Source organism: Heloderma suspectum, chromosome 2 (assembly GCF_057233095.1).
Source record: "Heloderma suspectum isolate Gila_16-S chromosome 2, 16-S_ref, whole genome shotgun sequence".
NCBI classification, from domain to species: Eukaryota; Metazoa; Chordata; class Lepidosauria; order Squamata; family Helodermatidae; genus Heloderma; species Heloderma suspectum.
This window is the reverse complement of record NC_139459.1, coordinates 83,203,612-83,224,566: the sequence shown is the minus strand read 5'-3', so window position 1 is coordinate 83,224,566 and position 20,955 is coordinate 83,203,612. Positions and strand designations below refer to the sequence as shown.

General features: G+C 42.2%; 1 long non-coding RNA gene across 4 annotated transcripts in view; it reads right to left on the bottom strand.

Annotated features, from left to right (window-relative positions):
• LOC146352413 (uncharacterized) overlaps nucleotides 1–17,543 on the bottom strand; it is a 53,839-nt gene extending 36,296 nt beyond the window's left edge. For 3 of the 4 annotated variants that reach the window (XR_014787360.1, XR_014787358.1, XR_014787361.1), the window contains exon 1: nucleotides 16,723–16,954. This is a non-coding gene — a long non-coding RNA (uncharacterized LOC146352413). Of the gene's footprint in view, nucleotides 1–16,722; nucleotides 16,955–17,405 lie in introns of those variants that run through there. The other variant, XR_014787363.1, reaches the window with a different exon arrangement.
• Nucleotides 17,544–20,955: the final 3,412 nt, after the last annotated feature.

Here is a 20,955-nt window from a genome sequence, read left to right as displayed (position 1 = left end):
CCAGATTCCTGAGTAGTATAAATCCTAATCCAACTCTGCGCACATGAAGAAGCTGAGCCAGTAAGATATTCCGATCAGTTCTTCAACTGGCAGGGGTGAAAAGGCTGACTTGGTCACACCTCACCTCGACTACTTTGTCCAGTTCTGTACACTGCAGTTTACGATCAACAAACTGAAACGTGTCCAGAGGAGGGTGACAAAAATGATGCAGGGTCTGGAGACTATGAGGGTCTATGAGGAAAGTTGGAGAAGTTGGATATGTTTAGCATGGAGAAGAGGTGATTAAGAGACAATATATTACCCATCTTTGAATATTTGAAGGATACCCTAATGTATTGCCTTAAGGAACATCTCCTCCTATGTATACCTGCCCAGGCCCTAAGATCGTCCTCAGTGGTCCTTCTCCAGGAGCACCGCCAAAGGAAGTGTGGTGGGTAGCTACTGAAAAGTGTGCCTTTTCTGTTGTGGCATCCTGGTTGTGGAATGAGCTTCCCAGCCAGGCTCAACTGGTGCCTACATAATGCCCTTTTCAGCACCATGTGAAGATTGTATTTTCCCAGGCATTTTAGTATTTCAGTTTCTGTTGTTTTAAATCTGTTACTGTATTTGAAGTTTTTACACTGCTGCTAGGTTTTATTTGGTTATTTTTATTTTATACTGCAGTTTTAGACTTTTATATTGTATTTTATCATGTTGTGTTTTATGGTTTTAATTGTTGTGTGTATCACCCAGAGAGCTTTGGCTGCTGGGCAGTATAGAAATGTAATAATTAAATAAAAATAAATCTGTTCTCTGTTGTTACAGAGGGTAGGACCTGAACCAAGAGGTTCAAATTCCAAGAAAAAGGATTTAAACTGAACATTAGGAATAACCTCCTGAGAGTTCAAGCTGTTTGATAATGAAACCGACTGTCTCAGAAGGTGGTGGACTCTCCTTCATTAGAGCTTTTCAATCAGAAGCTAGATGGCCACCTACCATCTAAACCTGGCATGCAGCACAGTGCTTTGCACCCATGCTACAGCCCCTACTGCACATCGTGGATTGTAGGGTGGGAACAAAGCTATGTCTGCTGTGCCGTGCACCAGGTTGAGACAACATGGCAACCCACGCTGCAGCCAGCGTGGTGTAGTGGCTAGAGTGTTGGACTGGGAGTCGGGAGATCTGGGTTCTAGTTCCCAGTCAGCCATGGAAGCTCACTGGGTGACTTTGGGCCAGTCACAGACTCTCACCCAACCCACTTAACAGGGTTGTTGTTGTGAGGATAAAATAGAGGATTATGTTACACTGCCTTGGGTTCCTTAAGGAGAAAAAGGGTGGGATATAAATGTAATAAATAAATAAAAGAAAAGAATTATGCAAATTATGGACACACATGCAGCACGCGAGGGGAAAAGCCACAATGGCTTCTTTTACCACCATGATTGTCCAAACCTGGACACTGTGTTACAGTCACAGAGTCCAAATCCCATGGAAGAATTTGTAACAACTGCAATACATTTATTTAGCAAAAATAACCACCTGAAGAGGCTTTCAGTGATGTAACCTATTGCAAGAAGCAGATTGTGTCAAGAGCCAGTGTGGTATAGCAGTTAGAGCATTGGACTGGGACTCGGGAAACCTGGGTTCTAGTCCCCACTCAGGCATGAAGCTCACTGGGCGACTTTGGGCTAGTCACTGACTCTCAGCCCAACCTACTTCACAGGATTGTTATAAGGGTAAAATAGAAAGGAGAGGGACCATGTGAGCCACCCTGGGTTCCCTGCACAAGGAAAAAAAGGTGGGATATAAATGTAATAGTAAATTTCTAAAAAATAAATTAGAAGACAGAAGAGTGTAGCATTTGAATTAAATTCCTGAGTGTGCCTAATGACACCTGCAAAAGCTTCCTTCTCTCCCCCCAGTCTTCAGCTTTCCCATTTATTCCTACACTAATAAGGGACATTTTCCAGTCGTGTGTGTGTGTGTGTGTGTGTGTGTGGTGAATGTGCAGTTGTACAAGTACCATTAACTTGCAATGGTCAGCTGTGCAGCTTCCTATTATGCTTAAACCAGTCTTCTCCAACTTGTGGCCCTCCAGATGAGTTGGACTACAACTCCCAGCATCCCTCAGCCAGCACATTTGGAGGCCCCAGGCTGGGGAAGGCTGGCCTAAACTATACATGATGGCAGTAGATCTACGAGTGTAAATTTGGATCTGTCTTAAATAATGTAAAAAGGGGGGGATCCATTTGAAGGAGGAAAAACAGAATGAGGATGCAGAGCACAGAACCCTTTCCACACCCATCATAGGCAGTCCATTTCCCATGTGCTTATCCCCAAAGCACATCTTCATATTTTGAGAGGTACATTTTTTATTAATAATTTGCCCAACGTTTCATAGAGGGGTTTTTTTTCTCTGCAGACTTGCTAATTAAGCTTTGCAAAAATTCCTGTGAAGTAGGCAATATTCCGATCTTACACACAAATAAGCTGAACTCCTGAGAGGTCAAATAAGATCTTGAAGCCTCAGAGTGACATGCTGAGGTTAGAGCTTAAGAGGCTTTCACACCCACATCCTCTCTGAAACGATGCAGAATTTCAGCAAACACAAGCTGCATCAACCAGCTTGGCAAACCCAGTATCCGGAAGGAAACAAAAATGAACTAAAAACACCGCTGTGCCAACAGCCACATATGATATGCAACCAGAACCAGAAATCAGCAGTCTGTGCTAGATAACTTTAACCCAGACTGATTCATAGCCATACATCTTGGCTGTTTACGGGAGCTCAGTCAAGCCTTGGGAATTAATTAGCTAGGTGCACATTAATTGCTTCACAAACACTGGGCTTTTCAAAGTCTGAAGACCTGGTTTCCCCATATTTTATTTGTTATTTGCTAGAGTGGAATTCTGTTTCACTGGGGCTCGGACAAATAGCTGCTTGTCTGCCTATGACTAATGTAACTCTAATATTTGTTTAAACAATATATATATATATATATATATATATATATATAAAACCTGCTTGTTTCAGACAGAATATGCTTCTGAGTGCTTTTGACTAATGTAAATCTCACTCCATTAAGCCTTTAGGAATTCTTAGGAGTCCGTAAGCCAGTGTTCAACAGGAAGCATCCAATAATTAGCCTTAAAGAAAACAAGTATTTATTTTTCGCAAGACTGACCTTAAAGAGCTACCTAATCCTCAGGCAAAAGGAACAGATTTGGCACAGCATTCTTTCCTTTAATTTCCCCAGCCCAATGCTCATGGGTCTTGTGATGACGGGAGCTTGGTTCATGCTAAGAAAGCCCATGTTGTGATGCTGTACCCCTTTGAGGACTGAATGCCATGTATACGATTAATTCATATGAGATCCATTCACATACATTTAGCCCTAGGAGTCACTGCTAGAAGCTACCACATCTTCAGAAAATATAACAGGGGAAGAAGACACAGGCAGACAAAGCGGCGCTGACCAAAGCATTGGCTAGAGGAGTACTCCTCCACCTGATGCCTTGGGTGGGGGGACTTCGCTGTGTGTGGGCTATTCCCACCTGACCTGCTACGGCTGGATCAGGCTCCGGTTAAGCTAAGGAGCAACCCAAACACAAGTCAATCAGCAGGCAATCATCAAACGCACAGTGTTATCAGGCAAGAGGGAACAATCCAAAAGAGATGCCTGAAGAGCAGCCAAGGTCAAAACACAGGTAAAAAGTCAGATATAATACACAGTCCACGAAGCAGAGTCAAGCAGGAGTCCAAGGTCAATAGCACAGAGGTTCAATCACAAGGCAAGTTCCAGAAAACAAAATACAAGGTAACATTGTTTCTAGCTAGGCAGACACTGAAGGTTTTTAACACTAAAGCCTGCTGAGCCCCACCCAGGACTCAGCTTCAGTATCCTAGAGCTCTCTAGTCAGAGCCCTACTCATGAGGAGTCACTTTCTCCTAAGGAGTTCTTCTTTGCAAGTGAGCACCCCTTCTCACAGGAGCCCTGCTGGCCTGTCACTTGAGGCAACGATGCTCCTGGGGGCCAGGGAGTCACTCAGAGTCCTCTCCCTCTGACAGGGATGGACCTGAAGCCATCTCCCCTCAAGGGCCCAGACTCCTCCTGCTCTGGTAGCAGTGACTGATCTGGGGTGCCCTCAGTTTCTGGGAGTGCTAACTTTCTCTCTCAGGAGGATTCCTCCAGTGGGGGGCATGATTCCAGCCAGGGAAAGTCCACACACAGTGAAGCTGGGTCCCCAAACAAAGCACAAGGTGGAAGAGCTCCAGTTCCTGCTCTGGCCAAGAATTGGATGATGTCAGGGGATGTGCCCCTGCCCCTGACATCATCACTGAGGGCTCAAGGGGGGGGGAATCATCCAGACCCCCAGCCTCCACCCAGAAACAGGGCCTCATCCCTGCTCTCAAAGGTACCAAATTATCTCCAGTACCCATCTGTCAAGATCCCTGCTTTTACTCTTCCCATTCTCAAAGACCATTTAAGCCTTATTTCATTGTAGTAAACATTTGTTGTGTTCATCTGCCTCATGTGAGGTCCAAATATTGCCTGTGTGTGCCTGGACGAGAGACAAAAGACAAAGGCAAATTATATAGAGATTACAAGCTGGAAAGAAAGGATTTTCATAGAAATGAGCAGGAACCTTAAGGGAACACAAAGTTTTCATTTACCCTAATTTTCTCCAGGACTTATTTGAACTAGTTATTTTCCAAAGCTGCTGGTGGTTAAGGACAAATGAAACATCTTAAATAATACTGCTTATACGTCAGAGATGTACCTGATGGTTACCACTTCCAACTTCAGATGCCCAAGCAGGAAAGCCTGTATCTAAACTAGGGATGTACAGATTTTGTTTAATCTGTTCCATCTGTGTTTCGCAGATCATCAAGAATCTTTCATTCCATCATCTGCTCACTGATAGAACCAGATATTTTTTTACCAGAATTTCATTCTACTTGCACTATTAGTGCTAATGAGCATTAGAGCTAATGCACACTTGAACAATTGCACTAATGCACATCAGTTAATGCAAATGCGCTAATGTGCATCAGTTAATGTGCATTAGCACTACTGCAAATTAGCACAAATCCCCCCCAGTAAAAAACAGGTTCACAAGTCTGCAGAATCTGCATGACTCAGAAAAAGCTGGTCCACTGAGGAATTCACAGGTCAGATTCATAGAAATCCAAACTCATTTGAATTCATTGCGGATTTCTCCAACATCCCTAAAACCCCACTTCCTTGTCCAGATTCTTCATATAAGTCCCATATATCTCTAATGTATAGAAAGAGTCACTTATTCTTGCCTTTCTACAGAACATACTTCCCCCTCTTTTCCTGTCAATTCTTCTTTTCAGTTGTACATTTGTTAGTCAAAAGTTCATCTTAGCTTATAAAAATATATAACAGATTTAGTTTCAAGACAGTAGATGAAAGAACAAGTGAAACAATGGGTCCAAGTTTTGATGAAGGAAGAATCATCAATTTTGCTTGTATGTGTTCATTATGTGCCAGCAGAAGGGTAATGAGCTGTAGTAACCTCTTCCCACTTTAATGTAACAGCCTATCAGAAATACTTACTGGAGTCTGTTGCTGCCCCCTTCCTGGCTTGTCTCCTTTATCCTTTATTTCTCCCCACTCTGAAAGCTCTGTGCCAACATTCCTGGTTACTCCTATGCAGGTCAAAGGATTTTAGAACTATGCCCACACTTTGGTGTGTGGGGACAGAGCAACAGATTTGAGAAATAAGACAGCCTCTCTCCCATTCTGTCAGTAAAGGCCTTGTCTATGATACTATTTACTCAGCCAATTCAATGTTGATTTGAGGCACAAGCAATGTAACATCAGACCTAAAGAGATGCAAATTGCACTGAAATTCCAAATCACCAAATTGAAAACTGCACTGGATTGTTTTTTCCAATTGCCAGGTACTATAATGTTAATGATGATAATACTAAGTAGAAGGAGATGTAGATGGACAGAATTCCTGCATACCAAACATTTACAACTGTCACCTGTAGCTGAAGACTGTCAAGCCCTCATTACCTGTCTTTTTATGTGTTATTGGCTATTTTATTATCTGCTTTTTGTCTCATGGTAAGGAGGAAAAAGTGGATATGATCTTATAAATAAACAGTAGGGGGGAAATCCACCATGCTATTTTCCTATACTTTGGCCTGTTCCAGTTTGCCACATTTCCATCTTGCTAAAACACTCTAATCTGTTTGCATCAAATGCAATGCCCATTTGTTAAAGTAAGCCACACTAGTGAGCTCTGAATCAAAAATTAGTCTGTCAGTTATCTTTCAGGAAAGTCCCAGGAAATAAGCTTGTAAGTGTATTATGGCATTTTCCATGTCTAACATCCAGAATCATGTGGTTCTCCAGTCAGCTACAATCAGTATAAAATGCTACCCTCCAGGCAAATATTATTTTTGTACAAAATGATGCTTAATACTGTTTGGACACTTTCATATCTGAATATGCTAACCAAGAACATCTAACTTTAAACAAAATTGTTCTCACTAGATCTTTGTTCTTTTTAAAATCCATCCCTAAAACACAATAGGCAATGCATTTCTGGGCAATTATTGCACGCCTGGGATGATGTTTAACCACCCAGCAAGTACAATAATCCCCTAAAATGCACCAGTTGAAATATTCTGTTGCTTTCATAGAGATGAGTTTACAAAAGAAACATAAGGAAAACAGCCTAAATGGGCACTGACCTAAATAGGATACTTCTACCAGTCAGTCCCTAAAGCTTCCCATAAAACTAGTGTTCCAATGCCATTACATAAATCAGCAACATTCTTATCTGTCCATAATAATTTGGCACAAAAGCCAAGTCTAACACAGAATATAATATATGTGAGAGAGAGACAAGGCACAAACCTGGATGATATACTAGATCCTGGGGGAAGATTACAGCAGTTACACTTTTCCTGGACAAATAGTATATAATGAGTTACAATTTGAATTAGAATAAAGTTTCATGGCTGCCATAGCATGGTCATGTGTCCTCATTTACAGAGGCCAGTCCTCTGTTTGAAGGGCTGCCAGAGGACCATCCTCTATTTGAAGAGCTGTCCAGTCTGGTTTAAATCTCAAGGACCATCCAAAGGGAGGGCAGGGTCCTTGTCCACCAACACTTCTCATCTGGTCAGGAGACTGAACAGGTAGGCATACTGTGACATTCCTGCTCCTGGGTTCTACTTTCTCCAGTTTTCACCTGATGAATCTGGGAAACAAACCCCCTCAGGATGCCTGCCTCCACTAGGTCAGTTGTCCTCGCTGACACACACAGCTTCAGCCCCTTTACTCTCTGTTAAAGAGACACCCAATATTGGTTCCCTCTACCCAATACAGAGGAAGTAACAAGGAAATATGTTTTCTAATGGTAGTGCAATAAGATGAACCAACATGTGACATTTTGTATGTATAAATAAACAAATAAAATTATTTAATACAAGAATAATTATGTATTATTAATCACTCTATGCTTGGTCCTAACCTAACTACTGACTCTACCCCTTCTAATTCCTGTTCCCAAAACCCCACTCACTAGATGTTGCTTCCTCAATCCCTCAGGCCCTATCTCACTTCTGTCAGTTCATTCCTTTTATAATCTCGGAATCCTTACACACACACAAGCCCCTCCCACCTTTCACTCCCTCTCTAATACCCTATTAACCCTATCTTACCTGGGTCACATTTAACAATGCAAGCATATACATTAATATAACAGGCATATGTTGCACATACAGTTTACCTGATCTCAGTCTTCCCCACTATGAAACTGTGTTTCTATTTAAATTACAATAATGGTTTCTAAATTTGCATTCACACATGTAACTTAGAAAATTTTATGAAAATCTGTGTCCTGTTTTGTCCTCCATTTTGGTGATGAATTTCTTCCTTTTTGGAGATGCTTAGGTGGCCACCCTAACCATAAGTGGCAAGCAACAGGACAGAGTGGGTTGAGGGTTTTTTTTTACATGCATGGATGTAGACAGGAGAGTGATCTGCATATGTGCAGCTCAGATATTTTATTTTATTAAGTGGTATAGAAGTTAAATAAATAAATAAATAAATAAATGCTGCCATATAAACTAGATTGGCACCATCTAACACTATGAACTTCATTTGTGGTATGCCTGCCATGAACTGGACGGTACTATTCTAATTTCATCTCTCCTTTCCTATGGAGTGTTTAAATCTGACAAACAATTGTTCTACTCTTTTGTTACTCTTTTGGTGCATGAGATCCAGACATAATCTCTCAAGGATCACTTCTGTTTGAGGGATATAACATTTTCTGATTATTCCAGTCACAATGTTTCGTAGTGTGAGAAACAGTACCTCTGTCAAGAAAATTGGGGCAGTATCCCACACGCTGCCCATGTGCCAGCAGGACCCACTACTAGTGCAACAGGGAGCTAGTGGTTTTTAAAGCAACCAGGAAAAAAAGTGGAAATGCTCATTTCTGGAATGGACAAGTCAGTGGAGAAGGGAGCTCCACTGATCTGTCCCAATCTGGAAGTGAATGTTTTGGCTCATATCCTGGCTTGCGTTAGGCAGCATTAACTCCCCATTCTGCTGGCAGGAAGTTCTGCTGGTGCAATGGAATGAACGGAAGCACAGCAGCAATATCCACTACTGTTGCAATTGCTATGTACAATATGGTTCCACCTAAATGTCACAAGCACCTACTGGGCATTGCCTGTGTCGTGAAGAGTTACAAGCAACACAACTCTCTTTCTCTCTCTCGTTGTGATTTGCTATGTTAGGCTAGGTAATGTGATGTTATAATGTTTATTTCTATGCTGCCTTTTGGCTAAAAAAGTCCCCTGAGGAGGTTTACAAAAGTTAAAATACAAATACAAGGATAGAATATAAAATACAGCAAATTAATTTAAAACAGCAATATATCTGTAACATTTATTTAAATGACCCCTAAAAGCCATTTTCAAAGCTCTAGCTCTACCACTTTTTATCTTTTCCCCGTCAGGTGAAGCACTCTCGGCATGACCAAGGTGGCATTTCATGCAGTTACCCTACTGCAGGGGTAGATGACCTGGTGCCCCCCCCATGTTTTGGACTACAACTCCCGAAGCCACAGTCAGCATGGGCAGTGGTCAGCATTTATGGAGTTGTAGTCCAACATCTGGAGGGCACCAGGTTGCCTACCTTTGCCCTATTGTTTAAAAAGTATGGTGCAGCATTTTTTTATAATAATCAAGAATATGTATTTGATTTAGTCAGAAATAATTTGGGGAGAAATACATTGGCACGATATTTTTCTTAGATTTTGTTCTATACGTAATTGATACTAGCCAGGGAAAATCCCTACCCCAAGCAGGAATGTCTTGTAAAGTTCCGAATATATGAAAACAGGAAAGAAAATTACATGGGAGAAGTTTGCAATTTCAACAAAGTATGCAATGGGACTTCTGAAAGCACAAAACGCTATTTTATTGGCAAGGTTATTAAACCTTTCTTTGTACAATTGTTTGCTTTGACTTGAAATGGCTTATTCTTTGGATTTATCATTCAGCAGAAATTGTAGAACACAATGCACAGTTACGGAAACAGCATATGTATAGTTTTTCCTAAAGCCAGTGAGAAAATATGCATAGACACTGGGAATTTCAAATTAGTGTCTTTGTCACATGTGAAGCTGGCATACTTCTTTGTTCCCTCATACTACTTGCTCACCAAAATATGGCATGGAGGAGAGTGATCTAAATGGAAAAGGTGTAGAACTTAATATTTAAAAATATGAAAATACAAATTGTGTATTAGAATGGTAGTGCCAATCTCAGACTAGCTTCTTGATTTGAAACACATTCTATGACAGGGTGCAAGGCTGCAATTCTAAGGATGCATAGAAGAAAATCAGTAGGGAAGACTTCGAAGACTAGCTTTGCCTTTGGCAGGTCTAAAGAAGGCACAGGACTGGTTGTACAAGCCCCGTCACCACAGTTTCAGTGTAATATTCAAGGGCAACATGTACAGGCAGTATGTGCCACTTCTGGAGGTAGAAATGGCTTGTACAATTTGTTATTTGAATGTTAAACCAGAGGGTTGTGGTGAAAGGACTTCTACAATCTCTCCTGTGGCTTCTTTAGAGAATGCACTTGGGGGGTTAAGATATCAAGTACTTTAAATGGCATTTTATTTGTTTATTGAGACATCCAGCCATTTCTACCACTAAAGCTCTTCTAGAAAATATCCACGACACGTGGAAACAACATTGGCTAGGAAATTGCCCTCCACAATGCCAAAGCTTGCCCTGCATCTTGGAAAAACCACCTGGATTTGACCAGCCCCATGCGATATGGACAACCTTGAACCGAATTCGCACGGGTCATGGTAGATGTGCAGATGCCCTATATAAATGGGGCAAAACATAATCATCAAATTGTGATTGTGGGGCTGAAAAACAAACTATTCAACATACAGTGACAGAGTGTCAAAATCGAGCCTACAATGGAGACTTTGCTGATTTCCTGGCTATGACAACTGAAGTAAAAAATTATATCTGTAACCTAGACATAAGTTTGTGATATTCCTGTCTATATTTTATATTTTAAATTTATTATGCTGTATGTTTTTATTATAATGCGATGTAAATGTGCCACACGATAAATAAATAAATATTCATTTATGTATAGGATAATGTCTATTGTAGAAAGAATATGTAGATTTTCATTAATAGATTATCAAAATAACCTGACAAAGCTTTAATATTTTTAGGGCACAATCCTATGCATGTTTAGACAGAAATAAATCCTACACGTGCCATCATTCCCCAGCCAGCCTCATCCACCATGGTTGGCTGAGGGATGCTGGGAGTTGTAGGGCTTATTTCCATCTAAACATGCATAAGATTGCACCCTTAGACACCTGATATTTATCATAGCTGCTAAATGGGAAATGTTTTTCCCATACGGCCTCAAGATAGCCATATTCTTAACTGTGCTATCCTATCTGATCATATAATGACAGTTTTATTATATTTGTCACATCCTGTAGTCTTCTTAGCCAAGTACGTATTGATGGTTATTGACTCTGCTCACACCAGTAAGAAATAGCTGTAGCTCTTACTAGCTAAAATTCTAGGCTTGATTTATGTTATGTTATGTAGCATGTTATTCAGCAACAGGCAACCTGGTTTGTGCTGATGTGGAACCTGACACAAAGTGCTGAAGGAAGGAAGAATGTTTTCCCAGCACATTTAATTTTTCACTCTGTAGCTGATACAGAAGAAATCTATTTGAATGGCACTAATATTATAACTTTTGTTTTTCTATTTACTCAGGAAATATATCCAATATGCAGTTTAGCAAAACTGTTTTACCTGTGTAGTTGCTAAGAGCAGGAGCTGTGACTTAAGATATCCTGGTTCAAATTTCAGCCATAAACTTCCTGGGAGGCCTACTACGGAGATAATAATCAGGCTGGCCTACCCTAGAGAACCATTGTAAGGTTTGTTGCGGTGAGGTGATATACACAAAGTGCTTGGAATGCATAGAAAAGGAAAGGTTCCTCCTGTGCAAGCACCGGGTCATTACTGACCCCTGGAGGGACGCCGCTTACGCTGACGTTTTCATGGCAGACTATAGCAGGGTGGTTTTCCATTGCCTTCCCCAGTCGTGACTACCTTTCCACCAGAAGCTGGGTGCTCATTTTACCGACCTCAGAAGGATGGAAGGCTGAGTTGACCTGAGCCGGCTATTTGAGACCCGGCTTCCACTGGGATCGAACTCAGGTTGTGGGGAGAGTTTCTGTTGCAATACTGTCGCCTACCACTCTGTGCCACACGAGGCTCAAATGCACAGAAAAGCACTTTATAAATGCTTATCCCAGGTGTAATTCTGACATTTCCCGATTTAGCTTCTCAAGATGCAAGGGATGTCATTCTGAAGGGTCTACCATCTTTTTGGAAGTGACTGCAGTAGGAAGAGGTGTTACTCAAGTGTCCCAGTATGTGAACGGAACTTTTGGGGTCCTACCTTAAGTATTATTTTTATTATTAAAGGAAGGAAGACCCGGCCACTATTTACTCCAGATTAGTCCTGGAATAGAGTAATCCCAACATAGTTGTTGTTTTTTCCACTCCAAAACAGAGATGAATCCATGGAGCATATATTGTACCATACGCATAGTGGTCAAGGTGGCCACACCTTTAAAAATGTGTTAGAATAGGAAATTTCAGCAGGGATAGCTAGAACACAACTATTAAAGGTGCAGGAGGAGTCCTGTCCTCTTTGGCAGCTATCTGGCCACTTGAATGGTAGTGCAAATATCATGCTAGCCTTGTGTACAGAGATTAAGGAGCTGATGTGTAGCAGTTAGAATTGCCACTATTTTTCCAGACAGAGGCTCTGTGTCTTTAACAGAAATTCAACAGGTGTAGTTTTCCTGTCAAGAAGATATACTTTCTAGAAAAGCTTCATTCAGGTAAATATAGCTGAAGAGACACCTGTGCGCGCACACACATGTGCACACACACCACAGTGCCAGCTCCAGGTTCTTGAGGGCTCTTGAGCAAGACACCCTCAGTGGGCTCCCTCCTCAGCGAGTCTCTCTTCTCCCTGTCGTTGTCACCAGCTGCTACTGCTCCTCATCCCCTTTCTTACAATTGCTACTACTTGCTAGACAGAGAGCCAGTGAGCAAGTGGGCAGCAGCATCTGCTCCTCCTCCTCCTCACCACCGCCATTGTCCGGGCCACAGCGAAAGTCAGGTGAACAAGCAGGTTCCAGTGGCAAGGAGGAGGAACTCCAGGGGGCTCTTAGCGGTGGGGTGTGGGCCCTCAGCAGGAATCCAACCATGCCTACCCTTGACACTGGCCCTGCAAACACATGAAATACAACCCTTTTTCCAACACAGAGGTTTTTCTCTGTGCCACACAAATGTGCACATATCCAATCTGACCAGCACATCCCTAGGTTTTCTTTTACATGCACTACCTGTCCTGGAAAATAATTTAGTTTCTGTTCACATTGGCCTCCTGTCATACATTTCTGCTTTGTGAAACCAACCTTGCTTGGCTGCCTTACTAAGCCCAGCTCTCACAGTGGTGTAAAATGGGAACAACTGTAATGAAACCTGTAGGTTAGTATCTGATGTTGATGACACTCAGGCTAATAAGTAGGCCCCAAATTTGGCCAAGCAGTTGCTGCAGTGTGGAACACCTCCTACAGAGAACTACACATTGAGTTCCTCAGTGCCCCCCCGGGTGAGCAAGACAAGGAGGCTACGGCCCTGGGAATCTTGTGACACAGTGTTCCAGGAAGCAGCCTTTGTTTGTCTACACTGTGTGTCTTTTATTTATTAATATGTGTGCTCAACAATGCCCATTGTCTCTTCATATTAGAATGCTGTCACATGAGCAGTTCGAGTGACACCAAAAGGATTGTGAGGCAAAGACAAGTGGCTCTCTGGTTGCAGCTAGAAATGTTATAATACATTAACACTCTACACGCTTGACATGCGTTTCTTTTCAAACCCAGTCACCCACGTATATTTTTAAAGTTTTCAGTTACAAGGAAGCACCCAAACAATAATGCTTGTACAAAAGCATTTTTTTCTCAAGCTAAACAAAAGAATGATTAATTTATAAAGCTGTGGAGGCAGTATCTCATTCTACACAAAGGGAAAATAAGAGTGTAATCAGATTAGCTGAAAATTCTGAATATTAAAGGCTTAACAAGAGTCATTTCTTTGGCGGCTTGTAATTGTTAGGAAGAAAACTGAATATTTATAGTTGAGGTTTGTTTTTTTTTAAAAAGAAAACATTGTTATGTCTCTTGCAGGATTTTGTAGATTATATTTCTCACTTAACAAATGAGTGACACGTCCAGTCAGAAGTAAGCCCCACTGAATTGAATGCAATTTACTTCCAGGTGAGATTGGATTTGACTCCAATGACAGTGCCATTTTTTCATATGAGCAAAGAACCAACCAAACAAACAAAAAATACATCCATGATGTAAGTACCTGAAGCTTGGATGGCAAGGGATGGTATTTCTTTGGAGTACATAGTTCTGCCATGCATTTTGAGGATAAATCACATCTGGCTGAATAGTCATTATGACTCGTATGCTAAAGCATTTTGAAGCTGCCCTTTACTTGTAGTTACACCTCATATTTCTACAAAATGATGGGCGGGGAGGGGGGGACACTTCTCAAAACTTGTTGTTCTGCTAACAGTTGTAGACATACATTAGAAGGCCAGTACAACATGAACCAGTATCCAAGTGACCATTGCATGAATAACCTTTCATGCCACTGCTGTTATTTTGCTGCTGTGTGGGGAAAAAAAACTTGATGACTGCCAAGGAAGAAGAGTGGCACCCAGTGGCCAAATAATTGTATGTCTTTAAGGTATGTCCCTTTCTCAGCATGCCAATTTTACATAAGAAAATATGGGCAGACTGAAAAAGCAACAGACTAATTAAAGAAGTAACTAAAAATACCACCCTCTTACTAAAATTCTGTCTGGTGCCTGAAGAAATTACTGGACTAACAAATTGCAGGTCTCCTACTTATATTATGAGGAGAAAGTGAAAGTTTTAATAGAACCTGTCACCTGTCTTATTTATATTGTGCACTATTTTATACAGTTCCATACCCTCTGTTGGTCTATTACTATTTATTACTTAAAGCACAATTCTCTGCATCTTTAGACAGAAAAAGGCCTATAACTCCCAGCATGCCCCAGCCATTTTCAATCCGCCCATGCTGGCTGGGGAATTCTGGAAGTTGTAGGCTTTTTTCTGTCTCAACATGCATAGGATTGCACCCTTACAGCATGTGTACTCTCCTCCTCAATAGAAAAAGGCTCCCAGACTGGATTTTGAAGATGAGCAATAAGACAGCCACTGCCCTCAGGCTTACAATCCAAAACATAGGTCATAATAGGAAAGGGGATTTAGGAGGAGGACGGCAAAAAAGCAAATTTGGGAACTACTTCTTAGTTACAAGGTTCTTACGATGACCAGTTGGAGTGGAAACAGTTCATGGAGATCCCAAACTTTGCTAGTCTTTTCAGCTGCTGGCCCTGCTTCCCTCCCTCTGCTACAGCCAGATGGAATGGCTGCTGCCAGGTGACAGTTGGTGGAGGGAGAAGCCTAATGGAGCTGGCTTCTCAGCAGGGCAGATTAAGTGGCCCTGCTTCCGCTCCCTCCCTCTGCTGCACCCTGATGAAACAGCTAATTAATATGTACAGTATATTTTTCTCTAAGTATTTAAACAGGCACCTGTATACTACAGGTTGCTGATGTTGACTGAGCTGGTGTCAAATATTGGGGATTTCCAGCCAACTGTGTTTGATGAGTTCATAGTCAGAAAAACTCTTACCCAATTATCCTCTTCTATGCAATAGCAACATTGCACACAATCTTTTCCTTTTGAGGCAGAGTACAGGTTTCTACATACTTGTCTTGAGTTCTTCTTACAAGCCTTAGTACCAGTGCTCAAATGGCAGGGGGTCAAGAGTGGGCCCAAGCCCTTAACCTTTTGTGACCGCACCCTTCATTTTACAGTTTCTAGAAGGCTACAAGGCATGTGTGCTTATGGATTTCAATAAGGGCTCCCCTACCCTTTTATGTCCAAACACAGAGTGTACAAACACATACTGTGTAGAACAGGAGCTGATAACTGTTTTTTTTTTTCCATCAAGAGCCACATTCCACAGAGGTAATCAGTTGGGGGCTCCATGTTGATGGTAGGCAGAAGGAGAGAGAAAGAGAGAGGTGGTGGTAATGATCTAACTAAAAATCATCACCCTCCCCCCCCCCCGACACTTCCCTTCTCTCTTTCTCAGTCCCCTACAATTCATCCATGCCTGGGGGCTCCAACGTGGTGCCCATGTGCACCAATGTACCCACAGACACCTCTCTTGGCACCCACAAAGCTCCGTACACTTCCTGTTTTTTAAAAATTTTATTTCTTAAGGCTTTTTTAAATTTAAAAATGTTTAGAACCGTTTCCCCCCACTTTCCCATTTTCCAGCTGAAACTCAACATTCTGTGGCTACTGAGCATGCTCAGTTCTCATTGGGCTTTTTAAAAAGACATTATTTTGTACTTGTACAACCCCCCCCCCCACCCCTGTGCTGATACCTCCCTCTTGTTTTTCAGTGGCACTGTTTAATTTCCATTTCTGTCAGCACTTCCTACTTGAGTTCACTATTAGAGGGAGGGTTAGGAATGGCAAGGATTTAGCCTTCCCTTCAACCCAACCAGGAGGAAGTAATAAGATGAGATCAGGCACTATGTGGCCTAAAATTAAAATCCCCCTTCAATGGCTGTGGCAGAACTACTCAGGCAAATAAATAAATAAATAAATAGTCCCTGGATGAGCACTCAAGTTATTTATACCTATGCCATAAATAAATTAATACAATGAACAGAAATTACCCTGCACTTTTAAAAATCATTAAAATGATATGCAAACGCACAACAAATGCACCATTTATTTTCAGGGCATGAGCCAAAGCCCACAGAAAATAATAGAAGATCTTTCCATTCTCTTCAGTAAGTTTTGAATGGAACCTCTTCCCATATTGATTCTTCTGGGAAGCACACACATTTATGGGGACAATACTTCAGATGTATATTAATCAGCAGTTGCAAAGCAAGGGATACCTGTTCACTGCATTTTAAATGGGATTGTTACACTCAGACCAGTTCTCTGATTGTTGAGAAGTTCCAGGGGTGCAGCACTTACCCGGGTTTGGTGGAAGGAGGTCACTGGAGGCTCATTGGATTTTATAATATTTGAGTTATTTACAGGTTAAGCATTGGTGGAGGCACAGCTTAAACTCTCCAACAGTCAAAGTCCACTGCTCTTATATCAGATCTCCCCAGAAAGGCAGCCAACACCCCAAAATACTATTAGCTTACAGACTCAGGTCTCTGCTTCTGCCCCAGTTCTGGTCTCTGTTTGTCTCACTTAGGGTGGTTCCAGAGAATGCTTTTATTATGAAATGGCCATGCCTTATTCACAGAATTTTACAGGAAGTCCAGACAATATTGGCTTCCATTTGTAACAGTCCCATGCTTTACCACTGCTTCTTCCATCTTTTTGCTTACTACAGAAAATATCTGTTCAGAAGGGAAAGAAGGAATAAATGCACAATGGTAGTTCTAAGAGCTCTCTCTCTCTCTGGAAGTACCCTTAGTCTCTGGCTCAAACTCAACAACAACAACAATCTATCGTTTTTCCATACAAACAGACACCTAGATTGCATCTTACTTAGCTGGGGTCTGCTGTTGCCCCATTCAGAAGATATAAGGAAGATCCACTAACATTTAGTTCCCTTGGAAACATATCACCTGTAGTTTCCCTAACAAAATAAGTGTCTGCCAACTTTGCCAAGGCTATTAAATGATATTTGCAGTCATTCTCACCTCATTAACCCATCTCCTGTCCAAATTCCTCCAAAGCTTACAACAGCATTGCTGTCACTGAACATTTTGATGGCCTACCATATGTAGCCTGTCACATCATGGATAATTTTTTCTGAGAGTGTAGCACTTCAGACTGTTGGGAAGTGGGGGGAGCTCATTTTTAATATACCGGTGAGTGGAAGTTCCCTGTACACAAAACAGTAGCAGGTCAGGGAGAAGGCTAGCCTAGATCCTTTTTTTCTGCTGCAAGGGAATATTTTTTGTTTCCACAGTCCTTTCCCCCTCACCCACTGTTGAATGCAGAGCAGCATAACAGTAGCACACTACATGATCAGGAGTTATCCAGGATATTATACAGAAGGTGTTTGTAAGGGGACGACAGAAGAGGGAGTGTTTCCACGGGAGAGCTCAGCCAGAGCTTATGCCTCAGCCGCCCACACACATGGGTGTACAGCAGACTGTAGTGAGCATACTTCACTCTTGGGGGTTGCAGTGACATTCTGTGTGTATGTAGGGGGACAGCTTGTTCAGCTGCATGCTGTGCTCCTGTACGGCATGCGAGGTCATCAGTGGCAATGATTGCAGTGCAGCGCCTGGCCTTTGCCAACAGAGACCTGCATGTGGGGGTGAGTGTTGGAGATATTGCTCTCCATTATTGGCCAGGAGGGTGGGGGGAGTGTTACAGAAATACAGTTCAGACAATAAACAGTATTCATATATAGCTATGGGGATACAGCAGACAGGTGCAGCAGTCAAACTTTGCCCCAAATGTTCCCCCTTCCCTTGCTTCATTCTGGCATCCTGAGTTGCTGGAGTGGAAATTGCTGTTGGGTGTTTTTGTCTGGAATCCCAAGGCAAGGCTGCTGTTGGGTCCTAGAAAGAGAAGCAATAGCAGTTCCTATGAGTGTTCTGGGCTGTTTTGTGCACAGCGCTTCATTTCTGTACAAACCAAAGTGCCCTTTCTTCCTCTTTCCCATCATCAAAATTCCCCCTTGTGAGCTTTAAGTGTGGACCACATGAGGCCAGAGAGATCCTGGTCCTGTATTGACTTATGAAGCATCTGAGCCTTACTGTATTGCTAGAGGAATCCTGTGAGTTGACCTAGGCCTATTCATTGCTTGCACCAGTAGCTGGCAGGATGGGTTAAACAGCGAGAGGAAGCCCTCTTCTAGCAGTAAGGCTAGTTGCTTCATAAGGCAATACAGAACCAGGGCAACATGGGACAACTTTCCTGACCCTTCACATGTAGAAAGTGATGAGAATGGCGAGGGAGGGAGTGGAGGTAGCAAGCCCATCAGTGACCAGTGAGTATTCTCAGTCTTCTTTGGGCTGTTTTGGTGGTTCCCCCCTTAGGATTTATTTATTTTTTTGCAGGGGGGTTAAATTTCTTGTATTTCTTTAAATCTTTTACCCAAGGCTGCTAATACCTGCCCCTTTGTGTGTGGATACTGTCATTTTGGCTCCATAAGTGACAGCACTAATACATGAACACTGAAAATAGAGGGAATAATAACCCTGTCTTGGCCCAATCACCTTCCTGACCGAATAGCTTGGCTCATAATAGCCTTTCAGTATTCTTGGAGTTTACATTCCAATTCCAAAGAAGGGCAACGCCAAAGAGTGTTCAAACTACCGCACAGTTGCGCTCATTTCACATGCCAGCAAGGTGATGCTCAAAATCCTACAAGCTAGGCTTCAGCAGTATGTGAACCGAGAACTACCGGAAGTACAAGCTGGGTTTAGAAGAGGCAGAGGAACTAGAGATCAAATCGCCAACATTCGCTGCATCATGGAGAAAGCAAGAGAATTCCAGAAAAACGTCTATTTCTGCTTCATTGACTACGCTAAAGCCTTTGATTGTGTGGATCACAACAAACTGTGGCAAATTCTTAAAGTGATGGGAGTACCAGACCACCTTACCTGTCTCCTGAGAAACCTGTACGAGGGTCAAGAAGCAACAGTAAGAACCAGACATGGAACAACCGATTGGTTCAAAATTGGGAAAGGAGTACGACAAGGCTGCATATTGTCACCCTGCTTATTTAACTTATATGCAGAGTACATCATGAGAAATGCCGGGTTGGATGAATCAGAGGTCGGAATTAAGATTGCTGGGAGAATTATCAACAACCTCCGATATGCAGACGATACCACCCTAATGGCAGAAAGCGAAGAGGATCTCAAGAGCCTCTTGTTGAGGGTGAAAGAGGAGAGTGCAAAAGCTGGTTTGAAACTCAACATTAAAAAAACGAAGATCATGGCATCTGGCCCATCACTTCCTGGCATCTAGAAGGGGAAGAAATGGAAGCAGTGACAGATTTTACTTTCTTGGGCTCCAAGATCACCGCAGACGGTGACTGTAGCCATGAAATTAAAAGACGCTTGCTCCTTGGGAGGAAAGCTATGGCCAACCTAGACAGCATAGTAAGAAGCAGAGACATCACCTTGCCGACAAAGGTCCGTCTAATCAAAGCTATGGTTTTCCCAGTAGTAATGTATGGCTGTGAGAGCTGGACTATAAGGAAGGCTGAGCGCCGAAGAATTGATGCTTTCGAACTGTGGTGCTGGAGAAGACTCTTACGAGTCCCCTGGACTGCAAGGAGGTCAAATCAGTCCATCCTAAAGGAAATCAACCCTGAGTACTCCTTGGAAGGACAGATCCTGAAGCTGAAGCTCCAATATTTTGGCCACCTAATGCAAAGAGAAAACTCCCTGGAAAAGACCCTGATGCTGGGAAAGACTGAAGGCAAAAGGAGAAGGGGATGGCAGAGGATGAGATGGCTAGATAGCATCATGGATGCAATGAATATGAACTTGAGCACGCTCCGGGAGAGAGCGCAGGACAGGAAGGCCTGGCGTGCTATGGTCCATGGGGTCACGAAGAGTCGGACACAACTGAACGACTGAACAACAACAACAATTCTTGGAGTTATTTATGTATTTTACTAAATTTGTATAGCCACCCCATAACACAGGTTCTCTTAGCTGTTCACAAAACAAATTAAAATGTAATACAAAATGATAAAAACTAATTAAAAACTAAAAACATAGTTCAAGTTGCAATCCTATACACACTTAACTGGGAGTAAGTGAACTCAGTGGGACTTATTCTTAAGTATATGTGCATAGGATTGCATTGTAGCACACAGATTTTTTCTAAAAAACAAAAACAGCCTTAAAATATTAGTTATTTAAAAAGCCTGGGTGAACAAAAAAAGTCTTCACCTGTCACTGAAAGGACCACAAAGACGGTGTCAGGTGAACCTTTTTGGGAAGGCTATTCCATAATGGCTGTGCCACTACCAAAAAGGCCCTCCCCCTGGTGGTTACCCACTTCCCTTCATTTGGTTGGATCACTTGGAGCAGGGCGTCTGAATAAGATCTTAAGGTTTAGATAGCTACATACCATATGGGAGAAGGTGGTCTTTCAGGTAACGTGGTCCCAAGCCATTTGGGACTTTAAATGTGAAAAACAGCACTTTAAATTGGGTGCTGAGCTAGACTGGGAGACAGTACAGCTGACGAAGGACAGATATAATGTGGTCAAACC